This window comes from Melitaea cinxia, chromosome 25 (assembly GCF_905220565.1).
Source record: "Melitaea cinxia chromosome 25, ilMelCinx1.1, whole genome shotgun sequence".
In the NCBI taxonomy this organism is placed as follows: domain Eukaryota; kingdom Metazoa; phylum Arthropoda; class Insecta; order Lepidoptera; family Nymphalidae; genus Melitaea; species Melitaea cinxia.
The window spans coordinates 4,236,921-4,249,664 of NC_059418.1; positions in this window are offsets into that span (position 1 = coordinate 4,236,921).

Consider the following 12,744-nt stretch of genomic DNA (forward strand, 5'->3'; position numbering starts at 1 on the left):
TCAGGCGAACTTGTTGCTACTGTATATGTTTCATACAATCTATCAACCCCAATTAAACCCCCTTAGCGATGGAATATCGCAAAATCCGTTCTTAGCGGACGTCTACTAACTATAATCTACCTCCGTGCCAAATTTCATCTTTGTCCATCTTGGATGGATGGACCATCCAGCGGTTTTTGAGTTCTCGTGATGTCAATCAGTGACCTTTCTCTTTTATTAAACGGTTTTATTTAGCTCACCCCGTTTGTTTTATTTTTTATTCTTGGGTCAAATTTAGTAATTCAAATATCACCCTCTTCCTGTCAACCGATTAATCTGAAATTTTGTATACACTTTGGATTTTGGTGACAATACAATTATGTTTATTCATTATCATTATAAATTCAAGATGGCCGCCGCTACAAAATGGCGGATAATTTATGTTTTATTAATCCCATCAATATGGGTATCAAATGAAAGGGCTCAACAAGCAGAATACAATATACTATAAAAAATTGAAATCCAAGATGGCGGCCGCTACAAAATGGCGGATAACGTAGGTTTTATCAATCCCATCAATATGGGTATCAAATGAAAGGGCTCAACAAGCAGAATACAATATACTATAAAAAATTGAAATACAAGATGGCGGCCGCTACAAAATGGCGGATAACGTAGGTTTTATCGATCCCATCAATATGGGTATCAAATGAATGTGCTCAACCAGTATAATCAATGTACTATATAAAATTAAAATCCAAGATGGCGGCCTCTACAAAATGGCGGATAACTTAGGTTTTATCAATCCCATCAACATGGGTATCAAATGAAAGGTCTCAACAAGTAGAATACAATTTACTATGCAAAATTGAAATCTAAGCTGGCCGCCGCTACCAAATGTCTGATAACAATTTTTTATCAATCCCACCAATATGGGTATCAAATAAAAGCGCTTGACAAGAAGAATACAGTGCACTATACAACCTCAATATTTAAGATGGGCCTTGCAATAATGAAGCACTAAATGAATTAAACAGAATGCGAAATAAAAACTAAAAACTAGAAAATAAAAATAGGTAAAAAACTTTTTAAGTTAAACGGTTTTATGTTAAACATACATTGCAATGTTTAAGATAAATGTACTAAAAACCAAAAAATAATAAAATAGATACAGTCGTGGGAATTATAAACATATGCATAGACTAGACTAAAATAAAACCGTGGGGCACGTCAATTGCCTATTTTAACGACGAATTAAACGATTCTTCTATCGCACATTAAGTCGATAATTTGTAGACAATTGACGTGCCCCACGGTTTTATTTTAGTCTAGTCTATGCATATGTTTATAATTCCCACGACTGTATCTATTTTATTATTTTTTGGTTTTTAGTACATTTATCTTAAACATTGCAATGTATGTTTAACATAAAACCGTTTAACTTAAAAAGTTTTTTACCTATTTTTATATATATAGATTACGATGTATTATTTGGACACTTCCTCGCCATCTATAGAGCATACATTTTAAATTTCAAGTCTCTTACCTTAATAACATATGACTTTCATATAAACTTCCAACCCCCGTTTTATCCCCTTATGGATCGAGTTTCATAAAATTCGTTCTTAGCAAATGTATATGCCCTATAAGGAACCTACTTGCCAATTTTCAAATTTGTAGCTGTTATAGTTTCGGAAATTTCGTGATGAGTAAGTCAACCTACTATCCCCCGTTTTAACCCCAAAAGGGAGTTGATTTCTAAAAATACATTATTTGAACACCTTCTCATTATCTATAGAGCATACATTTTAAATTTCAAGTCTCTTACTTCAAAAACATAGGACTTTCATACAAACTTCCAACCCCCGTTTTACCCCCTTAAGGGTCGAGTTTTGTAAAACCCGTTCTTAGCAAATGTCTACACTCTATAAGGAGCCTATCTGCCAAATTTCAAGTTTGTAGGTGTCATAGTTTCGGAGATTTCGTGATGAGGGAGTCAACCTACCATTCCCCGTTTTGACCCCAAAAAGGAGTTGACTACTAAAGATACATTATTTGGACACCTTCTCACTATCTAAAGAGCGTACATTTTAAATTTCAAGTCTCTTACTTCAAAAACATAGGACTTTCATACAAACTTCCAACCCCCGTTTTATCCCCTTAGAGGTCAAGTTTTGTAAAACCCGTTCTTAGTGAATGGCTACGCCCTATGAGGAGCCTATCTGCCAAATTTCAAGTTTGTAGGTGTTTTAGTTTCGGAGATTTCGTGATGAATGACCTTTCGCGTTTATATATATTATAGATTATAGATAGATGAAAATCTTTGACGGGAGACGATACCACATATGAGATTCAAAAATGTTTAGAATTCCTAATGTGTGGGTAACACAAAAATAAAATCGTACATATTAGGAAATATCCTGCTTGAAATCTGGAACAGTCCGACTGGGGAAGTACCTCGACCTTACAGAATCACAACTACATATTACTTGATTTCAAGCAGTGTTGTGTTTCTGTCGCGAGAAGTGTGATAAGAGGTCCTGGGGAGATTGAGGGTTGTGTCATAAACGCGTTTCCATTAGGCTACGTTAGTCGGTTACCATCAGGTTAGCCATCAAGTTAGCGGTATTCTCGTGTGGCGACCTGGTTTTATAAAAAAAATGTATATTACACCCAGACTCGGGTTAGGAAACTAATCCACAACCCGCGAAGCAGAAAGTAGGGTCACCACAAACTGCGCCAACGATATAGTCATTCGACAGTAAGTGTGTAATAATATTCTCTGTTCCAGATCCCCGACGACGGCCCGCTCTGTGAGTTGTGCAACGTAAGGTTCGTCTCTCAAGAAGCATACAGGAGACACCTGCACGTCTCCGCGAGGCATAACAGCAGCGACTCGTAAGTTCACATCTAAACTCATGCATCCCCTGAACACCATCCTCTCATCATCACCATCATCCTCTGATATGCTTATATTCACGGATATTGAGCGCTCGGCGATTGACTGGAGATTGCTTTGCAAATCGTTCACGAGTCGAGTCCAAACAAAGCATAGTTTTTTTCAGTATAAATATAAAATAAACTTTGTTAGTAGGTATTTACTAAGTAGCTTTTTTTAAAAAATATCATATCAAAAATCGACCATGGCGCCGTCTGTATGTGGTTTCTGTAAAGAACTCACTATAGACGGCGCTACGGTCGCTTAGAACCGAATATAAAACCATCATCATCGCTCGGCATCGTTCCATAGCTTAATTGGCTAAAGCACCGACACGGTCAGTCGGAGACTCAGGTTCGATCCCCGCTGGAAGTGATTTTTGATATGATATTAAATAATTGTGTTTGCTCGCAAACGAAAAAAAAACCGACTTCAATTAAATCGACGAGTAATACAACGTAGATCGACGAAAAAATAGTCAAGTAACTACGCGTTATCGAAGATTACTCAAAAAGTAGTTATCAGATCTTGATAAAATTTATATGTGACCACATGATAAACATCAGCTTTCGATTAAATTAAAAATTATCAAAATCGGTACACCCAGTAAAAAGTTATTGCGGATTTTCGAGAGTTTCCCTCGATTTCTCTAGGATCCCATCATCAGATCCTGGTTTCCTTATCATGGTCCCAAACTAGGGATATCCCCTTAGATATAACTCGAAAAGTGGTTGTTAGATCTCAAATAAATTTAAATGGGACCAATTGACACACACCACCTTTCGATTTAAAAAAATTTTTCGAAATCGGTCCACCCGGTCTAAAGTTCTGATGTAACATACAAAAAAAAACCCAGTCGAATTGAGAACCTCCTCCTTTTTTGGAAGTCGGTTAAAAATGTTAGAATTCCTTAATGTGTGGGTAACACGAAAATAAAATTGTACTAACTAGCTTTGCCCCGCGGTTGGTCTTTATAGGCCATTTTTGCTCAAATTAACATCTTCCTCGGTACATGGGCTATCCAACACCAAAATATTTTTTCGATTTTAATCAGTAGTTTAGTAGATTAGCGCCTATAAACAAACAAACAAATGTTTCAGCTTTATAATATCAGTACATATTTGCTCGCAAGAATTGTCGTATTTAATAACAATTGTTTGGTTATTTTATATCTATCTGAGCTGTAGGTAATACGGTGTCCTCTGCGAATTTTAGATTTTGCGTGAATTTCGGGTTAAAAAGTTGCCTGTTGCTCCACTACCCCCTCTATTCTAGTAAAAGTCCTATAACATTAGGTTCTGTCGTTTTGAAAACAGAAATAGACAAACAGAAAGACAAATAGACACAATTTTTTTTATAATTTGTTTGTGTTTTAGTGTCTTATAAATCATAAAATGTACTTGATAAAACTCACTTATTTTGAAGTCACAGACGGACATTTCAATTTTATTTCATGTATAGATTAAATATCCATATATCCATATGGATTAAGCAAATGGTATTAGTATTAGCCATATCGTCACAAGTAAAGTCATAAAGTTCATATAATAGTAATTTTTTTGGAAGTTAAACTTCTTTGGGCGCATGAGGGTAAAATTTTTACAGATGAAGCGCAATAATAATAATAAGGCGGAGTGACATTCAGTAAGATAATAATAATGATGATGATGATGATGATGATGATGATGATGATGGTGATGGTGATGGTGATGGTGATGACGATGACGATATAGCGTCTTGTTGTTTTTGTCGAACAACAGAGCCACCTAGCGTGTACTATAGAAATTACAAAGGTTGTTACATTAATATCGATAGTATTACATTGCAAACTAACTAGATGGCGCTGGAACGGAAATCCAAAGCTTTAGAGTTGTATAAATATAAACGAGACTTAAAAATTAGTTTGCCAAACAAGTTTCACTTCTGACATGTGTACTTTGTAAGCACGCTTACCGATTTGATTATATATGTGTTGAAATTTTTAGTTTTTCAAACATCAAGCTACGATGTATTGAAGAGGGGGTGTAAATTAGGTAATAATGAGTCGATCCTAAGATTAGAATATATTATGCCACGAGGGTGACAAGCGTACGGTTCACCGAATGGTAAGCAGATACCGTTGCTGCTTTACGCTTTCTATCTCCTTTTACTCTAGACTTTGATCAAGATGTGTTCTTTTGTGCCTTACCTAATTATATGGTATTATGTAAATAGGGATTCGAAGGAATTGAACAAATCGAGAAAAAGAACTCGTGCAGTCAGAGAGAAGAAGCAAGACACTGAAAATACAGATGATGACGAAAGAAAGAAGTTATACCCCAGTCAGATGAGGAAAGCTGAAGGACCCATACCTTGTGAACAGGTAATATACATGTACGTACTGTCTACGCTTCGCGTCTCGCGGCCTTTGAACCTCGTCAATTCGATCTCATGGTAATGGAACAAAAAGTAGCCTATGTGTTTTGGATCTCTGGTTGTTTACATACTTCATTTAATTTCATTTAGTTCAGCTGTTTTCGCGTGAAAGTGAAAACATCCATCCATCCTCACAAATATTTTCTCTATCCTCCTCTTTCAAGCTTTAAATTACATCATCATCACCACCAGACAAATAGACAAAAACTATAAAAACTATATTTTTGGCTTCGGTATCGATTGTAGATCACACCCCAAGTATTCTTTTAAAAAAAAATATTCAATGTACAGTTTTGAATTTCCTACCATTTTATTATATGTATAGATAATATATATTCAAGGAGTCTCAGCTCTCTATTTCTACATCACAAGTGTGTAGCGAATAAGAATTTGAAGCGAGGAGTCTTTGAAATAAATATTTAAATAATTTTCCTACAAATCCAAAATCTAAATATCAAAATATTTCTACGGAATCTGTAACATATGTTCAGTGTGGCCTCCAACTGGAAGATTCCCGAGCATATCATGGCCACTTCCGGCGAATGCATCCGGACAAGAACCGCACCAACTACCCCTCGATGAAGTCGCCCTGCATGTGTGAAGTGTGCGGACGAATGTTTCAAGTGAGTACCAATTATGTTATGTCATGTTATGTTATGTCATGTTATGTTATGTCATGTTATGTTATGTCATGTTATGTTATGTTATGTCATGTTATGTTATGTCATGTTATGTCATGTTATGTTATATTATGTCATGTTATGTTATTTCATGTTATGTTATATTATGTTATCTTATAATATGTTGTCATGCTGGAAGAAATCATAATAATCAGTGATGAGACTGTCTGGTAATTTTTAACCAATTCAAAAAGGAGGAAGTGTGTGTGTTATTTCATAACTTTGTACTTCTTGGACCGATTTCAAAGATTCTCATTTTATTTAAGTTAGATATTCTATTATCTTAACTCTTGGTCGAAAAATTTCCGTATTTTAACACATTGGTACACTAATATCGTTTGAAATAAGAGCACTTTTCCCGCAAACAATTAGTAGAGATGAAAAAAAATGTTGTTTAGGTGTTCAGACATCTGGAAGATTGTGAGTGCTGTTTATCATCTATAGGAACGCATAACACTGGATTATATGTGACGCCATCACCAAAGGTCTAAATTGCCTTTTAAATACTTCGATGTGGATAGACCACCTAACTTGACTAATTTCCTGGCTGATACACTCGGTAAACTAACCGTATTTGTGTGCTATGCCCAGAGCTACGCGCTGTTGAAGGATCACCGCTGGACGCACACCGGCGAGCGACCTTTCGCGTGCGATGCGTGCGGGAAGCGGTTCCGCATGCGGCAGCGGCTCGTGGCGCACCGCCGTGTGCACGCGCCGCGCAGGCAGTACGCGTGCGCGCTCTGCGGGAAGGCGTTCAGCACGCACAGCAACCGACAGCGACACATGTTCGTGAGTGTGACACACGTGCACGCGCCGCGCAGGCAGTACGCGTGCGCGCTCTGCGGGAAGGCGTTCAGCACGCACAGCAACCGACAGCGACACATGTTCGTGAGTGTGACACACGTGCACGCGCCGCGCAGGCAGTACGCGTGCGCGCTCTGCGGGAAGGCGTTCAGCACGCACAGCAACCGACAGCGACACATGTTCGTGAGTGTGACACACGTGCACGCGCCGCGCAGGCAGTACGCGTGCGCGCTCTGCGGGAAGGCGTTCAGCACGCACAGCAACCGACAGCGACACATGTTCGTGAGTGTGACACACGTGCACGCGCCGCGCAGGCAGTACGCGTGCGCGCTCTGCGGGAAGGCGTTCAGCACGCACAGCAACCGACAGCGACACATGTTCGTGAGTGTGACACACGTGCACGCGCCGCGCAGGCAGTACGCGTGCGCGCTCTGCGGGAAGGCGTTCAGCACGCACAGCAACCGACAGCGACACATGTTCGTGAGTGTGACACACGTGCACGCGCCGCGCAGGCAGTACGCGTGCGCGCTCTGCGGGAAGGCGTTCAGCACGCACAGCAACCGACAGCGACACATGTTCGTGAGTGTGACACACGTGCACGCGCCGCGCAGGCAGTACGCGTGCGCGCTCTGCGGGAAGGCGTTCAGCACGCACAGCAACCGACAGCGACACATGTTCGTGAGTGTGACACACGTGCACGCGCCGCGCAGGCAGTACGCGTGCGCGCTCTGCGGGAAGGCGTTCAGCACGCACAGCAACCGACAGCGACACATGTTCGTGAGTGTGACACACGTGCACGCGCCGCGCAGGCAGTACGCGTGCGCGCTCTGCGGGAAGGCGTTCAGCACGCACAGCAACCGACAGCGACACATGTTCGTGAGTGTGACACACGTGCACGCGCCGCGCAGGCAGTACGCGTGCGCGCTCTGCGGGAAGGCGTTCAGCACGCACAGCAACCGACAGCGACACATGTTCGTGAGTGTGACACACGTGCACGCGCCGCGCAGGCAGTACGCGTGCGCGCTCTGCGGGAAGGCGTTCAGCACGCACAGCAACCGACAGCGACACATGTTCGTGAGTGTGACACACGTGCACGCGCCGCGCAGGCAGTACGCGTGCGCGCTCTGCGGGAAGGCGTTCAGCACGCACAGCAACCGACAGCGACACATGTTCGTGAGTGTGACACACGTGCACGCGCCGCGCAGGCAGTACGCGTGCGCGCTCTGCGGGAAGGCGTTCAGCACGCACAGCAACCGACAGCGACACATGTTCGTGAGTGTGACACACGTGCACGCGCCGCGCAGGCAGTACGCGTGCGCGCTCTGCGGGAAGGCGTTCAGCACGCACAGCAACCGACAGCGACACATGTTCGTGAGTGTGACACACGTGCACGCGCCGCGCAGGCAGTACGCGTGCGCGCTCTGCGGGAAGGCGTTCAGCACGCACAGCAACCGACAGCGACACATGTTCGTGAGTGTGACACACGTGCACGCGCCGCGCAGGCAGTACGCGTGCGCGCTCTGCGGGAAGGCGTTCAGCACGCACAGCAACCGACAGCGACACATGTTCGTGAGTGTGACACACGTGCACGCGCCGCGCAGGCAGTACGCGTGCGCGCTCTGCGGGAAGGCGTTCAGCACGCACAGCAACCGACAGCGACACATGTTCGTGAGTGTGACACACGTGCACGCGCCGCGCAGGCAGTACGCGTGCGCGCTCTGCGGGAAGGCGTTCAGCACGCACAGCAACCGACAGCGACACATGTTCGTGAGTGTGACACACGTGCACGCGCCGCGCAGGCAGTACGCGTGCGCGCTCTGCGGGAAGGCGTTCAGCACGCACAGCAACCGACAGCGACACATGTTCGTGAGTGTGACACACGTGCACGCGCCGCGCAGGCAGTACGCGTGCGCGCTCTGCGGGAAGGCGTTCAGCACGCACAGCAACCGACAGCGACACATGTTCGTGAGTGTGACACACGTGCACGCGCCGCGCAGGCAGTACGCGTGCGCGCTCTGCGGGAAGGCGTTCAGCACGCACAGCAACCGACAGCGACACATGTTCGTGAGTGTGACACACGTGCACGCGCCGCGCAGGCAGTACGCGTGCGCGCTCTGCGGGAAGGCGTTCAGCACGCACAGCAACCGACAGCGACACATGTTCGTGAGTGTGACACACGTGCACGCGCCGCGCAGGCAGTACGCGTGCGCGCTCTGCGGGAAGGCGTTCAGCACGCACAGCAACCGACAGCGACACATGTTCGTGAGTGTGACACACGTGCACGCGCCGCGCAGGCAGTACGCGTGCGCGCTCTGCGGGAAGGCGTTCAGCACGCACAGCAACCGACAGCGACACATGTTCGTGAGTGTGACACACGTGCACGCGCCGCGCAGGCAGTACGCGTGCGCGCTCTGCGGGAAGGCGTTCAGCACGCACAGCAACCGACAGCGACACATGTTCGTGAGTGTGACACACGTGCACGCGCCGCGCAGGCAGTACGCGTGCGCGCTCTGCGGGAAGGCGTTCAGCACGCACAGCAACCGACAGCGACACATGTTCGTGAGTGTGACACACGTGCACGCGCCGCGCAGGCAGTACGCGTGCGCGCTCTGCGGGAAGGCGTTCAGCACGCACAGCAACCGACAGCGACACATGTTCGTGAGTGTGACACACGTGCACGCGCCGCGCAGGCAGTACGCGTGCGCGCTCTGCGGGAAGGCGTTCAGCACGCACAGCAACCGACAGCGACACATGTTCGTGAGTGTGACACACGTGCACGCGCCGCGCAGGCAGTACGCGTGCGCGCTCTGCGGGAAGGCGTTCAGCACGCACAGCAACCGACAGCGACACATGTTCGTGAGTGTGACACACGTGCACGCGCCGCGCAGGCAGTACGCGTGCGCGCTCTGCGGGAAGGCGTTCAGCACGCACAGCAACCGACAGCGACACATGTTCGTGAGTGTGACACACGTGCACGCGCCGCGCAGGCAGTACGCGTGCGCGCTCTGCGGGAAGGCGTTCAGCACGCACAGCAACCGACAGCGACACATGTTCGTGAGTGTGACACACGTGCACGCGCCGCGCAGGCAGTACGCGTGCGCGCTCTGCGGGAAGGCGTTCAGCACGCACAGCAACCGACAGCGACACATGTTCGTGAGTGTGACACACGTGCACGCGCCGCGCAGGCAGTACGCGTGCGCGCTCTGCGGGAAGGCGTTCAGCACGCACAGCAACCGACAGCGACACATGTTCGTGAGTGTGACACACGTGCACGCGCCGCGCAGGCAGTACGCGTGCGCGCTCTGCGGGAAGGCGTTCAGCACGCACAGCAACCGACAGCGACACATGTTCGTGAGTGTGACACACGTGCACGCGCCGCGCAGGCAGTACGCGTGCGCGCTCTGCGGGAAGGCGTTCAGCACGCACAGCAACCGACAGCGACACATGTTCGTGAGTGTGACACACGTGCACGCGCCGCGCAGGCAGTACGCGTGCGCGCTCTGCGGGAAGGCGTTCAGCACGCACAGCAACCGACAGCGACACATGTTCGTGAGTGTGATACGTGACGCCATAACCGATCGTACGTAAAAATTATTGCCAGTCAACAGTTTCACAAAATTTGTATGAATAACAATATGTAGTGGACAAGTGAACTAGAGAGTATGTTTTCATTTCAGATCCACACAGGGCTGAAGCCGTTCAAATGCGAGATGTGCGGCAAGTGCTTCAAGCACGCGAGTGAGAAACGGGCCCATATAACATACGTGCACTTGAAGAAGCCCTGGCCGAAGAGGGCAAGGGGCAAGCGACGGGCGGACAGGCCCGTGAGTACCACATTATATACCATAAAATATGACTTAATCGGAAAAAAGTTTTTAGTAATAATGGCACAAAGCCACTTATGTGAAGACTTTACTGGTAACTTAATTACACTGGTAACTTATTTAATCACTTAAATTTAATTTTAATGTATAATAATAATAATAAGCTTTATTTCAATAAACATTTTTACAAACTGGTATCAATCTACAAAATTTACTTTTGCAAAGGGTTTCATTAACCGACTTCCAAAAAAGGAGGAGGTTCTCAATTCGACTGTTTTTTTTTTTTTTTTTTTTTTTTTTTTTTTTTTTTTTTTTTTTTTTTATGTATGTTACATCAGAACTTTTGACTGGGTGGAGCGATTTCGACAAATTTTCTTTTAATCGAAAGGTGGTGTGTGCCAATTGGTCCCATTTAAATTTATTTGAGATCTAACAACTACTTTTCGAGCTATATCTAATAATGCGTTTTTACTTGACGCTTTTTTCGTCGACCTACGTTGTATTATACCGCATAACTTTCTACTGGATGTACCGATTTTGATAATTCTTTTTTTGTTAGAAAGGAGACATCCCTAGTTTAGTATCATGATAAGGAAACCAGGATCTGATGATGGGATCCCAGAGAAATTGATGGAAATTCTTGAAAATCCGCAATAACTTTTCACTGGGTGTACCGATTTTGATAATTCTTATTTTGTTGGAAAGAAGATATCCTTAGTTTAGTACCATGATAAGGAAACCAGGATCTGATAATGGGATCCCAGAGAAATCGAGGGAACTTCTTGAAAATCCGCAATAACTTTTTACTGGGTGTACCGATTTCAATAATTTTTAATTTAATCGAAAGCTGATGTTTGTTATGTAGTCACATATAAATTTCATTGAGATCTGATAACTACTTTTTGAGTAATCTTTGATAACGCGCAGTTACTTGAGTATTTTTTCGTCGATCTACGTTGTATTACTCGTCGATGTAATTGAAGTCGGTTTTTTTTTCGTTTGCGAGCAAACACAATTATTACATAAATAGTCGGTTTTTTTTTCGTTTGCGAGCAAACACAATTATTACATAAATAATTGAGTTTGCTCGCAAACTAAAAAAAAACCGACTTCAATTACATCGACGAGTAATACAACGTAGATCGACGAAGAAATAGTCAAGTAACTACGCGTTATCAAAGATTACTCTAAAAGTAGTTATCAGATCTCAATAAAATTTATATGTGACCACATGACAAACATCAGCTTTCGATGAAATTAAAAATTATTAAAATCGGTACACCCGGTAAAAAGTTATTGCGGATTTTCAAGAGTTTCCCTCGATTTCTCTGGGATATCATCATCAGATCCTGGTTTCCTTATCATGGTACTAAACTGGGGATATCTACTTTCCAACAAAAAAGAATTATCAAAATCGGTACATCCAGTAGAAAGTTATGCGGTATAATACAACGTAGCTCGACGAAAAAAGCGTCAAGTAAAAACGCATTATTAAATATAACCCGAAAAGTAGTTGTTAGATCTCAAATAAATTTAAATGGGACCAATTGGCACACACCACCTTTCGATTAAATAAAAATTTGTCGAAATCGGTCTACCCGGTCAAAAGTTCTGATGTAACATACATAAAAAAAAAATACGTCGAATTGAGAACCTCCTCCTTTTTTGGAAGTCGGTTAAAAAATATCAGTTCAGACCGAACATTCCTAATGTCCTAATGTATATCAAAACTGCATGTGTTCCTAATAAATATAAATATATAATTAAAACCTTCCAGAATGTCGATCTGCATCTTATATAATAACTTACCTGTAGGATAAGCGTAATGAATGATTATTTAAATAATTGTATTTGACGACAAACGAAAAAAAAAAAAATCAGACAAGTAATACAAAGTACGTAAAACAAAAATCGTCAAAATCGGTACACCCATTAAAAAGTTATGCGGTTATAATACAACGTAGGTCGACGAAAAAATAGTCAAGTAAAAACGCATTATTAGATATAACTCGAAAAGTAAAAATAACAAGGATTAACATAGGTAACAGATTATGCGGGTAAAAATCAGCCAGTCTTGACAGATTGATCGACTGATTTACTCTGT